The sequence below is a fragment of the Rhipicephalus microplus genome, chromosome 6 (genome assembly GCF_043290135.1).
Source record: "Rhipicephalus microplus isolate Deutch F79 chromosome 6, USDA_Rmic, whole genome shotgun sequence".
NCBI lineage: Eukaryota > Metazoa > Arthropoda > Arachnida > Ixodida > Ixodidae > Rhipicephalus > Rhipicephalus microplus.
The window spans coordinates 143,815,456-143,830,962 of NC_134705.1; the positions used below are offsets into that span (position 1 = coordinate 143,815,456).

The 15,507-nt window shown below is 48.0% G+C and overlaps 1 protein-coding gene across 1 annotated transcript in view; it reads right to left on the minus strand.

The window, feature by feature from the left end:
- Nucleotides 1-15,507, minus strand: part of LOC119167960 (uncharacterized) — a 109,828-nt gene that overhangs the window by 93,316 nt on the left and 1,005 nt on the right. The window lies entirely within an intron of this gene.

The window sequence follows — 15,507 nt, forward strand, 5'->3', positions numbered from 1 at the left end:
TGTGCGCTAGCCGTGGACAGCACCATGCCACAGAGAGATGTGGTCACTTTCTTCAGTTTCCGACAACGTTTTGCGTTCATCTCAGAAACGGCGGCCCCGGTATCAATTAACGATAATGTGGCGACTCCCTCAACATCGACATCAACAATATTTTGTGGCGAAAACGGTGGCCTTGGGAATGTGATTTCGTCGTGCTAACCAAAACTTGGTTGAATGAGTCCATTTCTCATGCTGAGTTGGCACTCCATTTCCCTGGTTTTGATGTCTTTCGTTGCGACCGCATCGGTAGGTGGGGAGGTCGTGTGCTTAGAGCGGCTCACAGCACGTTGTTATGTAATGTTATAGAAATTTCCCGTAACTTAGAAATACTTTTTGTATCCTGCAAAGCACTTTATTCCCCTGCCATTAGCGGTGTGTGCTACCGCCCACCTGACGGGGACCGGTAGTTTGTTGCTGAATATCATGATGTTTTAAATTCACTTTTTGGCTCTTATACCAATGTCCCAAATATACTACTTGGAGACTTCAACTTTCATGGAATAACCTGGTTTGATTTGTCGTTAACGTTGTCCAAATGTAACGCGGAAAGTGATTTCGTTAATTCCTGCCTAACTTTTTGACTTTCACAGCTCGTTTACACTCCTACGAGAGAAACTGCTCAGTCATCAAGTATCCTTGACCTTTTGCTAACATCGCACCCAAAAACTGTTTTATCCGTCTCGTACCGGGCTTGGCTAAGTGACCACGCTATAAATGCTACACTACAGTTTCACTCCCCAAGATCGAAAGGCGTAAAGTAAAAACTAACACTTTATGATAAAGGCAACTACGTGGCCATTAGCGAGGAACTCGCAGCATTCTATAACTGGTTTTGTGAAGACTTTTCACAACGCCCAGTCGAAACAAACTGGTGTCTTTTCAAAAACAAATTGCACCACGTCATTCGTTCTTACATCCCCACCGTAAAGGTAACAGAGCGACCACAGACACCATGGTTTAGTGTGGCACTAAAGCGCCTAAAAAACAAAAAGAAGCGGCATTACCAGTCTGCTAAGTTATCAAACACAGTTCCACTTATGGGCACGCAAGAAAGTACGCAAGCATGGGAAAGTACCGCGCCACTGAAAAGCTGTTCGATTCACTTGCCGCGAAATCCAAACGCAACTTCTTTGCTTCAACGTTACCGAACATGCTAAACACTAACCCCAAGCAGTTTTGGAAATTTATCAACGCAAGCGAATCTGATCAACCCATTCCACTACATGATACCGCACGCATGTTGAACAGCGTTTTTTGCTCGGTATTCTCCGAAGAGCCTGATAGCGAATTGCCCTACATGTTCCCAATTGAATATCCGGTAATGCAGGAAATCACCTTTGAGGCTGCTGGTATCGCTGCCTTAATCGACAGACTAAAGATGACATCATCAGCTGGCATAGACGGAATCAATACCAAAATACTAAAAAGTACAAAGCAAATCACCAGTGTTATTCTTTCTTGCATATTTCAGCAATCGCTTTCCACTAGTACCCTACCACATGACTGGAAGGTGGGAAAAGTGATCCCAGTGCCCAAAAAAGGTAACCCAGCGTCACCGAGAAACTATCATCCCATCTCACTAACGAGTGTATGCTACAAATTAATGAAGCACATTCTTCATTCACATATTGCGAAGTTACTTAGCTCGGTTAATTTCTTTCATCCCAGTCAGCATGGCTTCCAGAAGGGCCTTTCTTGCGACACTCAACTGGCTCTCTTCAATAATGACATCAGTTCTAGCCTTGATACTAACACACCCGTTGACGCGCTATTTTTGGACTTTGAAAACGCTTTTGATGAAGTACCCCATAACAGCCTATTCCTAAAGCTGTCACGCCTAAACCTTTAACATGTTGTTTTTCACTGGATACGTGATTTTCTGTGTAACCGTCAGCAATTTCTCTACATTAACTAACGCTCCTCTTCTCTCACACCTGTTACATCCGGGGTTCCTCAGGGAACAGTCCTCGGACCCCTGCTCTTTCTCATATACATTAACGATCTTCCAACTAACATTTCTTCCGGGATACGATTGTTTGCAGACGACTGCGTGCTATACCGCCCTTTTAGCAATAATAACGATGTTTTATCCCTACAATCTGACCTCAGTCAAATTGAAGATTGGAGCTGCAAGTGGTTTATTTCATTAAACGCCTCAAAAACCTCCTTCTCACTTTTCCTCGAAAGGAGTCATAACCGGCACGCGATTATATAATAAGTGGCTTTTTAATATCCCCAGTTAACATATACAAGTACTTAGGAATTAACCTTGAAGTGACGCAATGTAGTGGCAACACGAACTGAACGGTTTATTCTTTGATGCATGGTCTTTTTATAGTCTGAAACCACGTGAGACACGAGTGACAGCCGGGTACATCGGGGCTGGCTTGCTAACAAGTGATAAGAGGATGGGCGGATGATAGTGGTTTATTGCCAACGCTGCATCTCTTCCCCCTTTAAAAGCCCAGTCGTTCCGGAGGGTGTCGTGTTCGCGTTGAACGACGGAGTAGATTTGGGACTGCTTTCGGCGCCCTGGTTGCTCGCGTCGAGACGGGCGACTGAGGGGTCGCTGGACTGGAGTCAATAGTCTCTGGACTGGCTTCTAGAGCGTCTGGGGCCGGCTGAGTTTCCGCTGGACTTGTGCCGGTTGCCGATGGGTTCTTTTCCGGCGTGCTTGACGTCAGCCATGCCCTCAGCTGGTCGACATGCCGGCGCTGGGTTCCCAGGGGGGTCTCCACTTTCACCATCCGTTTGCCATCCGTTGCTATTACTGTCCCTGGCAGCCATTTCTGCCCTTGTCTAAATTGGCGAGACCAGATGGGCTTTCTGGGTTGAAAAAGGGGTGGCGTTGTGACCGACAAAGGTCGTTCTCGGGTAGCCTCGGCCTGTGCAGGCACTGCCCCTGCTGGAAAGTGGGGGGACAACCTTGTCCGGGGCTCGAATCCCAGCAGCAGTTGAGCTGGCGATTTGCCACTCTCGAGAGGCGTAGATCGGAACAGAAGACGAGACAATTTTTCTTGCAATGTGCCGTGCTTGTTTTCCTTGAGGCCCTCTTTTATTGTTCGCACCGCTCGCTCCGCTAGTCCATTTGATTGAGGGTGGTACGGCGCCGTCTGGACATGGCGTATGCTATTTTCACGCATGAATTCTGCCATCGTCGCACTCGAAAACTGAGGGCCGTTGTCAGAAACCACACACTATGGGATACCAAAACGAGCGAAAATTTCCCTAAGCAAGTGAATAGTTGTGTCTGTGGTAGCTGTTTTTAGCGGCATTGCTTCTATCCACTTTGTTTCCGCGTCAACTAGGACAAAAATTCGGTACCCATTAACAGGACCTGCAAAATCCTTGTGAACTCGAAACCGCCGCTTCATTGTCTTAGGCCAAGGTGATGGTACTTGCTCCGCCGGCATGGACTACCCTCGCGCACACTGAAGACGGTTTTGCACCAACCTTTCAATATCGTTGTCTAATCCTGGGTACCAGAACAGCGTACGAGCAAGCCTCTTCATGGCCCAACACCTGGGTGCGTGTCGTGCAGCTCGTTGAGTAGGCACTGACGGGCTGCCTCTGGCGCGACCACACGATGACCCCAAAAAACGAGGCTATGGCTCACGACGAGTTCATGTCGGCGCGTGAAGTACGGTTGCAGATGCTGCTGCTGCCTTGTAAGACGTGATGACCAGCCCTGCTCGATCCACTCCCGTATCTGCTGAAGTGGGCTGTCCTCCTGGGTCAAAGTAATTATTTGGTTAGAGGAAGTGCACTTGCGTCCAGACCCTGCGTATACAGTACGTATTCTGTCACTTCTTGACTTCCACGTTCATGGTCTCCTGGCAAAGGCAAGCGACTGAGGGCATCTACGTTACCGTTTTGGGTTCCCTTGCGGTATTCTAGATTGTACTGGTAAGCTGATAGAAGAAGCGCCCAACACTGAATTCGAGCTGCCGCCTACTGCGGGATAGGTTTGTTGGGGTGAAAAAGCTTGGTGAGGGGTTTATGATCTGTCACCAGCGTGGAATGGTTCCCGAGCAAGAAATCGCGGAGTTTCCAAATTCCAAACACCAAGGTTAGCGCTTCTTTGTCTATTTGGGAATAATTGCGTTCTGCTGACTTCAGCGTTCTTGAACGAAAAGCTATTGGGTGATCCACGCCATCAATGCGATGCAATAATGCTGCCCCTGTGCCATCTGATGAAGGATCACACTCGAGCCGCAACTCTTTCTGCGGATCGTAGTGAACCAGATAATTCGCCTTTAACAAGGCGCGCTTTACTCCTTCGAATGCTCTTTGATGCTCTTTTTCCCAATGCCAGCATTGTTCCTTGCCCAGTAAGCGATAGAGCGGAGCCAAGGGAGTGGCCAAATTTGGCAAAAATTTCGAGTAATAGGTTATGAGCCCCAGAAATGACTTGAGTTGGCTTACCGATGCTGGCCTTGGAGCAGCTGTTACGGCTTCGAGGTTGTCCCGCAGTGAGTTAAGGCCAGTCGCATCAATCGTGTGCCCCAGAGAGTGCAATTATTTTTCACGGAAGCGACATTTGGCTTTGTTCATTTGGAGGACATTGTCACGAAGTCTCTGGAAAACTGGTCGAAGCGTGGCAGTGTCCCGTTCTTTCTCGGTGATTATGATGTCGTCTAGGTATACACGTACTCTTGGCAAGTCCGGGAATAACGACTCAATGCGCCGCTGGAACAATGCGGGAGCCGACGAGATGCCGAAGGCTAGTCGGTTGCACGAGTACAAGCCCTGGTTCATATTGATGACAGTCGTCGTTTTCGCTTCTTCACCATGTGGGAGCTGGTTATAGGCATTGCTCAAATCCAGTGTGGTGAAAACTTCTCCCCCGTAAAGCGCGGCAAAAATATCATCCACCTTAGGCAAAGGGTATTGTTCGAGGTAAGTGGCCGGATTCACGGTGAGCTTAAAATAACCGCACAATCTGATGTCTCCATTTTTCTTTACCACTGGTACGACGGGAGCAGCCCATTCAGAAACGCTCACCGGAGTTAGGACACCTTGTTGCACGAGGCGGTCGATTTCTGCTGAGACTGCCTTGCGAAGCGCGAAGGGCACCGGGCTGGCCTTCAAAAACCGAGGCAAGGCCCCATCTTTCTTGTACAGCTTGACAGGCGCACCTTTGTAACAGCCGAGTCATTCTTGAAATAAGTCTGAGAACTCTTTCAGCAGCCCTTCTAAGTCAACTTCCGCCTGCAGCGCGTAGATACTCGGAAGAGCCCTTTCTTCTAAAAGTGACACACCCGCTTCACTGAAAGCCTGAATGGTGTTTCGGCCGCACAGTAGTGGACCGTCACAATCCACTACCACGAGCAAACTATTCACTCGAGTCTTGTCGTATTCAACGCTCATGACGACTCTGCCGACGACTGGAAGAGGACCGAGGAAACAGGATAGCCGAAGTGGCGTTTTTTCTAGTCTTGGACACCTCTTACAGTTTTTCCTGAAGACGTTTTCTGGAATCACGGTAACTGATGAACCCGTGTCGATCAGCATCCGCAGTGTCCTACTGCCCCAGACAAGGCTCCGTTCTATGGGCCGTGTATCTGGATGGTCAACGTTGTTCTGGGCAGATAGGGCGAAAAGCATTTGCTCCTTACTGTCCCCTCCGTCCGAAAGCTCTCTGAGCGCGTACGATCCTTGCCAGCCACTGCGCCTGCGTGGGCGCATCCTAGCCAAGTGTCCTTTAGTGCCGCACTTGTGGCACACCTTCCTGACATGCTGACATTCGTGTTCTGAGTGGTTGAAGCCGTACCTCTAGCACGGCTGACGCGGTGCGCCTGTGTCATACCAGCTGCCCCTTTTTTTCCGCTGCTACGACGCCTTTGAACCAGGTGCACGTTACCCGCGTCGTTCTCGTCGTTTACATCTTTCATGGACCGAACGTTACGGTCAGCTGTTTCTGGCGACATGGCGAATTCCTCAGCTTCCTGCACAGTCAGCTTCCTTTGGGTCAGCAGAAACCGCCTGGCCTCATCATCCCGTATGCCGCACACTATCCGGTCACGTAACATTCTGGCCCCGCCGCGGTGGTCTAGTGGCTAAGGTACTCGGCTGCTGACCCGCAGGTCGTGGGTTCGATTCCCGGCTGCGGCGGCTGCATTTCCGATGGAGGCGGAAATGTTGTAGGCCCGTTACTCAGATTTGGGTGCACGTTAAAGAACCCCAGGAGGTCAAAATTTTCGGAGCCCTCCACTACGGCGTCTCTCATAATCAAATGGTGGTTTTGGGACGTTAAACCCCACAAATCAATCAATAAATCAACGTAACATTCTGTCCAGAAAGTTGCCGAAGTTGCAGTCTTTTGCAAGACGTCGCAAGTCTGCGACAAAATCTTTGGCCGTCTCGTTGTCTCCTTGCCTCTGCACAAAAAAAGCGTGACTTGCCGCAGCCTCGTTCACCTGCGGCTTGTAGTGTTCTTCCAGCACCTTTGAGACGTCTTCGTACGTTAGGCTGTTCACTGGCATCGACAGGCATCGTCCCTGAATGACTCGAACCACGCTGTCACTGAGTGAGGCTACCAACAGTGCCCGACGCTTTGAGGAGCCCGTGATATCATTGCCTTCAAAGTAGGCCTCGAGACGCACCCGGTAGGCATCCCAGCAGTTCACTGCCTCGTCAAACTCCGGCGGCCTCGATCCCATCCTTGTCGCCACTGAAGTGACGCAACGTAGTGGCAACACAAACTGAACGGTTTATTCCTTGATACATGGTCTTTTTATGGCCTGAAACCACGTCAGAAACGAGTGACAGCCGAGTACATCGGGGCTGGCTTGCTAACTAGTGATAAGGCGATGGGCCGGTGATAGTGGTTTATTGCCAACGCTGCAAACCTCACTTCTGACCTATCATGGCACACCCACATAACCAGCATAAGAAATTCTGCTAATGACATTCTTGGTTTCCTGCGACATAATATCCGATTACCACCCCCTCATTCAAACTTCTGACGTACTGCTGCTTAGTAAGGCCGAAGCTCGAATATGCATGTGCCCTGTGAGACCCATACTAACAAAATCACATTACCATGCTTGAATCAGTACAGAATCGTGCCTTACGTTTCATTTTTTCGGACTATTCCTACAACTATAGCTCATCTAAACTCAAATCTCAAGCCAACCTTCCCAGCCTTGTATCACGCCGTCGAGTAGCCCGCCTTTCTCTCTTTCATATGTTCTTTCACAAGTCACGCCAAGCCGATCTGATTGCTCCCGCACACCGCCGCTCAAGCCGGACCCACCACGAAAAAACCGTATACCCCCTCAAGCCCACACTGTCCCCGTGCCTCCTCTTTCTTCAACCAGACATCAAGCGACTGGAATGACCTTCCCACCAAGGCAGCGCTTCATTCCGACCAAGCCATCTTCAAACGCATCATAGAAGAGCCGTTTTTGTAGATATGCCCACCCCTCATGTAAAACCCCTTCCTTTAGGGGCCCCTGAGGTATCATAAATAAATAAATAAATATTCTTGCAAGTTCGCAGAACGAGGTCTGTAGGATCTGCAATTACAGTGCCAAGGTCGAAGAGTGGTGAGTGGCTCAGAATGTCTACGTGTGGGAGCTGCCATTCTGACAGTTGTTTTCCACCTGGTGCCGGTCGTTTGGTGCTGTCGATCAAATTTATGCTGCAGTTTCATTCCCTAAAGTCTTTCGCTCTTTCCGCTTACTTCCTGATTGCTCCGCCAGCTGCTCATTGGTAACCAAATTTTTGTATGCATATGTTATGAAGTTATGCTGTTGTGCCATGAAGCCATCAAGCTTGGCGTCGAGCGCGCTTACAGTACGGGTCAGTGAGTCCACCTTTTCCATTATTTTAGTAACCACTTTCTTTATGGTTATGTCTATGGATGCGAGGAGTTTCGCAGTGAGGACTTCCTCGAAAGCTTCAAGGCGTCGTTCGACGAGGTCGAGCATCTTTGCTTCATGTGCTTGCAGCCTTTCTTTTACACGCTTCATTATTCTGGTTTCCGTCTGTTTTAGTATGCTGTCGTCAAGTTCTAGCGTGCTACACTCGGCTGGTGGGTGTTGTATCCTCCGTTGTAGATCTTGGACTTTGTTTTCTAGAGCCCAATTGGTCACTGTCTGAGCAGGCTAGATGGTCGAGGCACTTGTGGTATTTGGAGATCTGAGCCCGTCGCTACCGGTCACCACGGTGGCGTAACTGTTTCCCCTAACGGAGCGAGACCGTGATGGCTTGCGGGATCCAGAGCGACCTTTTTTCTTAGAGCGAGAGCAACTTCGGTCAGATTTTTGGGGAAAAGAGGGGGCCCGTGAACTTTCTGGCGTGATAGCCAACCCGAGTAAATAATCGGTGCCAGCACTCCAGTGATTCTCACGGGCGTGGGCGTTATCGAGCTGCTGGTGTCTTACTTGATAAGGAGGTGGGTTGCTGCGGAGTTTCTTCTTGCATTCCTTTCTAGCAGTCTCATGGTCTTCTCCACAGATCTTGCACATCGGTTGGCAGTCATGTGGTTCTGTGTCCCTGCCATGGCCACATTTGTTGCAGAAGTTCGCGTCTTGTCGGTGACCTATGGCGCCACAGCTTCGGCAATATTGGATGGACTTCCGGTATGGCTTGTATCGGTAGTCTCCATTGAGCTAGGTACGCTACGTAAAAATGAACGTGCTGCCCGTCGAAAGTGATAACTGCAGCAGTGGAAGATCCCAGCATGCGCGCGCCAAGGGCGTGGTATCTTGGGTCTACACGTAGTCCTGCAACAATCTTCGTGAGGCTTGTTCAAGGTTCGAAGCCGTAGATCACTCCGCGGCACACATCATCGGGGTGCCGAATGCGCAGATTTACTTGATGTATTACTCCACCGAGCTGTATTATACTTTGCAAGTGATTATACTTTGCAGTTTGTAAGCTCGTTCAGTACTTGTTGAGCTTGCGATGATCACATTCTCTACTTTCTGCACCTGCAGTCGCACATGGTCATAGAATTCCAGCTGGGGAAACCCACCGGATCTTCCGATGGAATGTGTAACCTCGATGAGAGTTCGCTTTGAAACATCTAGTCCTGGTTGCGGGCGAAATATAATTCTGAAGTCATCAGTAGTGAATGGCCGCATCCTTGTGCTGCATTGACGCTGCGGTTGAGACTTGGCGTCTAACTTCAGAGGTTGTGGCACTGTTTCTTCGGCTGACTTGTCTTCTTTGGCTGACCTGCTTTTACGTCCAGCTTGTAACCACTCAATGTGGGCATTGTCTGTTGTTTTGCCACTATTTTCAGCAAACATCCAGTGTGATGCCATTCTTGAGTTACCCTCCGGGTTGTCCACTTGCATTGTACTCGGTCCCTCTTGACGTGGATTAGATGTCTGCGTTTCCATGAGAGCGTGAGCTCTTTACCTCAGACGCTTTGCTTGTGTGTTGCACGAGCAGCTTGATCGTGCACCTACGAGCTGCGGGCGCCCAGCTTGTTCGCAGGCCCGTCCTCGTGCCACAGCAGCGTGCGCGGGCAGCACGGCCTCTGAATTCCTTGGCGATGTTGCGTCCCCGCGAACAGGCACAATATGTTTAGAGTTCAATATCAAGGAAAAAGTACGCTTACTGCGATGGGTCTAGTGTCAAACAATGTCCTGCAACGTGAGGAATCTCAGGTCACCAAACGCGAGCATTGTTAAGCAAAGGTTGTGCAGAAAATAGCAACAAGAGCAGGAGCCCATGTGAGGTGCGACCACACACCTCGGCCCCCTGGCGGCTTTTTCCCAGGTGAAGCAAATGAAAAAGAAAGTAGTTCCTGATGCGCCACACATCAGGGGCTAATTGCTTACGTCATCGGAGAAATAGCAGCAGCGTACTAGGGACAAGCTGGATCTGTCTATGGGTTTCCTCGAACGAAATGCAGATTCGACATCACATGATCGATTCTTATAATGTTGGCATCACTCATATCTTTAGCTGCGAAGTACCTTATGAGCTCAGGCTGTCAGCGTCTAAGAAACAAGGCCATATATGGTTGTGTGTCGTGCATGCAGTCAATATCTTGCACTATACAAGTAAAACCAACCACTTAGCAAACAATGTTTCATTGTTTCTCATACATGAATTATGAGCAGCTGGCAAAGGGGTTAGGACATTGCTCTTTCAGGCGTTCAATGTTTACCGAATTTCCAACGAAATAACATGAATAAAATTGGTCTTATGAAGATTTTGTGCGCTAGAAAATTAAAACATCTTGACGAAGCACCTTAGCTGTATAAATTGTTCATAAAAAATAGACCAGAGTTGCAATGGGTTAGCAAAGCTGGAAGAATTAGTGTAGTTGGGTGCCTTCCTTGGCTTACAAGCAAGAGGGGCAATTGAGCCTAGGAAAGCCTAGCCTCATTTTTTTTCGTCTGTTTCTCTGCATTGCTTTTTTTCTTCTTTTCACTTTATTTGAGATTTCGCAGCAGTGGAGCTCCTTGAGCCGTGCATTGGTATCTTATGGACAAATAGATGATGATGATCATCATGAACCAGAACGCGCTTTCTTCATCCTCTTTGTCATTTTCTGGTTCTGACGTCAGGTGTCACCACTGTAGCGAATAGGCATAAGACTTCTGATTTGAAACGATGCTGCTTCTATGGCACACGAGAATGAACACATGTATTTGAAGACCTGCGTGCACCTTCTCGCTGCTATTTCGACCTATTTGTTGTCACTGCGTCTACGCACCAGCATACGACAATACCATATCCCCTTTTGCCCCCTGCCTTGCTTTCTTAACTTGCATCGCTTGAACTCTCATGAGCACACTCGACAATATGGGCTGCACCAGACATAACCTTCGAGATCGCACGCCGACAGGTTGCGCGCAATCTCGGAGACCATATAGCCCGGTGTGCTCGACAGCACGCACGCCGTCTGAGACGAATCTTGCGGAGTAGTTGATATCAACACCAAAAGGTGCCGCCACCCTACCAGTGGATCGTACGTACGCGCATTACACAACCAATCATATCAGCACCTTGAATGACGTTGCACTGCCAGTGAATGTGTCATAGTATATCGGTGGTTCGAAACAAGTTTGGTTGAGGTCCAGTGATTTGCAGTGAGTTAAAGAGTTGTATTAAGTTTCACAGTCTACGCAGATACCCTCCCAGACAACATTCGATGTCCTGAGGCTGTCCTCATATGGTAAAATTGTCCTCGCACAGTTCCCTTTGACCTTGGTACTTACTGAGGACGACACAAGCTGGTTTGACCCGGAAACATCTCTTCCAGTGCTTTCTGAGGACAACAATTTATCCTGAAAAAAGTAGTTTTAAGGACGTTTTGGAGATGACAAAAGCAATGCACTAGCGCCGGCTCAAACGTCTATCCGAGCGGCTTCTGGGGACAACAATTGGTCCAGAAAAGATTCTGTCTAGGACCTTTTGGGGATGACAAAAGCATCGCACTGAGCACACACATATAATTCTTCAAGACCTTTGCGCACCAAGTAGATGCATTTCATACGGGAAAACTTTCTCCGCACGTTTGTTCCATACAGTCATAAAGTTATTGTGTGTTTTCGCCTCGCTTGTTTATTTTTTGGCAGAAAATTTTCAAATTATGCGTCCCGCCTAATGAGACATGCGTAATCAATTGGCTTAGGTATCGAGCCTGGTATTGCGAAATCTCCATTTGAAACAGCCTGTTCCTTAATGTCACAGCCGCTGTAGCACGCAATAAAAAACTAGCAGTTGGCAACCATTGACTTTGTGGCACCATTCTGGACAGTCAAGTAGCCAAGCCATTCCAAGTCAACTGACTGTCAAAATGGCAGCGGCTGCCCTGTTAGAGAAGGTACAGTGTACTAGTCAAAGTTCGTGTCCTTTTTGTTTGTGCTCATGGTTAAAAGTGAGATATGTGTGAGAGAGGAAGTCGTAGGTGATGGCGGGAGGTAAATTGCCGTGTTGATAGGTGCACTGGGCTGCTCAACGTTCAGACGGATCCTGGATGCATAGTCACCAGCCGACCGCGGCGAGGTGTGATTCGAAGCAGCCTGGAACACCAGCCAATCGCGATCCAATTGGGCTTCGAAGCAGCCTGGTCCCAACGTGAAAGGATCGACTTCTGCATCTGACACATGGCCTGACTTCGGACAAGTCAAGACAACGCCCGTGTCGAGTGTACTGATAGACTGTCAGAGCGGAGCCTCTAACACTAGCGAGTGCGATAGGCGCGATGCACGTGGTGATGCCATTGTGTCAAACTTTCGAGGAAGATTACAAACGTAGTTGATTGAGTTGTGTTGACTGCCTTGATACTGCTTTTCTTTTTCATTCTATACTTGGACTCGAATGCCTGACAAAGCTGTCAGTTGTGATTAATTACTGTTAAATACATTTCAGTCAACAAGCTTTGTTTGTTTTGTCACCTCTCTGTTGATTGATACAGTATAATACACGAGACCTCGCAGTTGTTTTTTATGTATGAGAATATCATAAAAACAAGTAAATCTTAAATAGTATCACTGCCCACAGTACCGAACCGGCCACGCTATCGTTGTTCTGAAAAGATACTGAAAAAATCCTGAATTGTTGTTTTGAGGATGTGCTGAGGTTGTTATGCGTACGGACAAAGGGACGGGATTAGTGCCTTTCTAGTACCATAAGAGGACATTCTGAGGGCGTCATATCGTCCTCACGGAGGCATACTGAGGACGTCCTGAGGTTGTGTTTGTGTTGTCTGGGTTAAATCAGTCTGCAAATGACCCTTAGGGCTTGGTATACCAGACCAATGCGTTTGTTCGAAATTTGCGAAACCTTTTTAGGGTCTTTTCGATGTTATGGTTTCACAAAAGAGTGCCTTAAGATGGAAGCAGAGGAGAAAGTTGCGAGAACGTTTTTAGTACTCTTGCTCGAACGCACTGTGGGTCATCATGTACCGTTGGAATTATTTTCGATTGTGTATGTCTAGTCACTTCGCGTGACCTTTTGTGGCCCTTCGCGAGGTACTAATCGCCACAGAGAGTGACATCAAGAAAAAAAAAAGATGTGGTGTGCTTAGCGACATAATGCAAGGCGGCAGAAAGCATTAATGAGTGTCGGGAAAATAAAGGAGCGCTGAAAGAATCCATGGGCATTTCTACCCGAAAACTTTGCTTATCTCAAAGAGGAACAAGTCGAAGGACTGTATGTTTTGTAAATTAGTGTCGTCAGGCAGCCGGCTGCGAGGCAAGGCATCAGCGTCGGAGTGTTTTCGTTCGGAACGCTATAGCACTCTAATGTTGCACTTTCGTGGTCAACTGTTGTCAACTTTTGTTGCCCACTGAGCATGACCGGAAGGTTATCCTGATGAAAATGGACAGCACAGAGAGTGATGGTCAGTTGCCACGTTTTATGAGTGGCCGTAGTCGGCCACCCATACAGCGTGGTATTTAGATGTGGCCCGACTGGAAACAAAATATTTTCCCATGGCAGGAGAGTAACCTCAGCCTTCGCGAATGCACCGCTCGTCGAAGGAAGGACGTACTCGTGGAATCCATTCTTTCCTTGAGCGAGAATGTCCCCAAGCCCGACACCTGGTCAGAAGGTGACGGTGCGTTGTAAACGACACGCAGGAATTTGACGACCAGTAGCGATTACCACTAAGAAGATTTAGGAAAATGTATTGTAGATTCCAAATCTGTATTAAACAGTGATAGTGTAAACATAACCCAACGACCAAGTCTTGCGCTTGTAAAGACGAGCAGCTAGAGCTCACACACTGGACAACGCCGAAACAAAGCTCTTTGACCAACCTTTTCTGCCGCTCTGTAACATAGGTATTTACTATCCCACCCTTGATTTCCAGTACATGTGTAAATCTTAGTGAAAGACCAAACCTGTGCGATATTTTTTCTCTTCTTGAGAATTGCAGATTTTACGAGTGGCCCGATCTTCCGCCGTCTTGTTATTCAGCAGATGTTATAATTGCGGACAAGTGATTTCAGCTTGATTTGCAGAATTGTAATAACCAAAATATTGCTGTATCGGTTACAGTGTCCATACGTAGCAACATCTTTAGAAAACGCGAAAGGTTGGCTGACAGGTACTGAAAAAAAGTACAAATCTGTTAAGCTACTTGACAGCACGAAAACAATGTTCGAGACAGTTAAGGAAGGAACTGGAAGAAGGCTGCCTTTTTAATGATTTTTCATTTTTTCCATTAAGTGCTGCAGTTGTGGCGCTTTCATTTTTCTCAGATGTCGAGCGGCTTGCACGTCATAGGGAAAACATGAAGCAAGAGCTGTTTGAAGCTTTCTTCGAAGAAATTCCATTGAGAAGCGATGAGGCAGACGGAGCGAGGACAACTGATATGCGACTGCCTAGAAATGATCAAAATGAAATTGGTACCCAAGAACATGAGTCATCACAGCGTTGAACGGGAGGAAACTTGCAACAAGCTTCTAGCTGGAGAGAAGGAAATAGCCTTCATGGACACCTTCAAATAGCTATGAATAGGCTAGGATGCATCACATCGGTGACCACAAAAACAGTGCCAAGTAGTGTCATAGCAAAAACTAATTACATTGAAGAAGCGAAGTGCTTGCAATCACTCTGGCCCAAACAGTTCCGGGCCTGACCAGTGTGGTCTAACTCCCAACAGGCGTAGAAGGCTTCCAGTCAAGCTTGGTGCCTCTGTTGGGGCTTCGGATGCTTAGAAAGAAACAAGCCCGGAATATGCATGATAAAAAATGGGGGATGCATAAGCTTCGCCTTTAAGAGTTGGAAAACCAGGTTAGTTAATTTCTTCCTCCTCGACTAGCTTCTACACTAGCTAAGGAGGGAAGATGTTTGAAGTTGGGAATGGGTCTCCTCGATGAATCGAGTGCGCACCTGGTCAGCGCACAGAGCCCAACGCGTTACTCACCGCTCTTAAGGAGGCTTCTACGAAGCAACATTTAATGAGAGAGCTGACGGGGCTCGAGCGTGAGAATTGCTATCGATGGAGGTCGGCCTGGTATGAGAGAGAGTGTGACACGCGGAAAACCTATCCCCTCTCGTGTTGTACTTCATAACGTGATATTCACCAATACCGTGCCTGTTATGAAAGTGTTTTCGCGATTGGTTGTAGTGATGCGAACCCACACGTGTGATTGGCTTGTGTCGAGACCCTTTGTTCAACCCAGGGTTGAAAAGAGGACGTTTGAATTTGAAATAGAAGAGAGCAGATGTTCGGGCTTCGACACGGGCAGACGCCTGGAGCTGCAGTAAAGCGTCTATTCACCGGACTACAGCTCTTCCTTCACGCTGCCACCGTGCATTCGAGTAATCGAGGGGACCCATTCCGAACCTCAAACATCTTCCCTTCTTAGGTAGTGTTGAAGCTAGTCGAGGAGGAGAAAATTAACTAGGTTAGTTGTAGAAGCCTTTAAAAACACTTCGGGCCGTAGGAATAGAACCGAAAATTAGAGCAGTTGTCTAGCACACGTTTTAGTATCTATTTTCGCCTTGTTGCCTGAGAAGGGTCATGATTGCCCAGGAAAAAGAAGT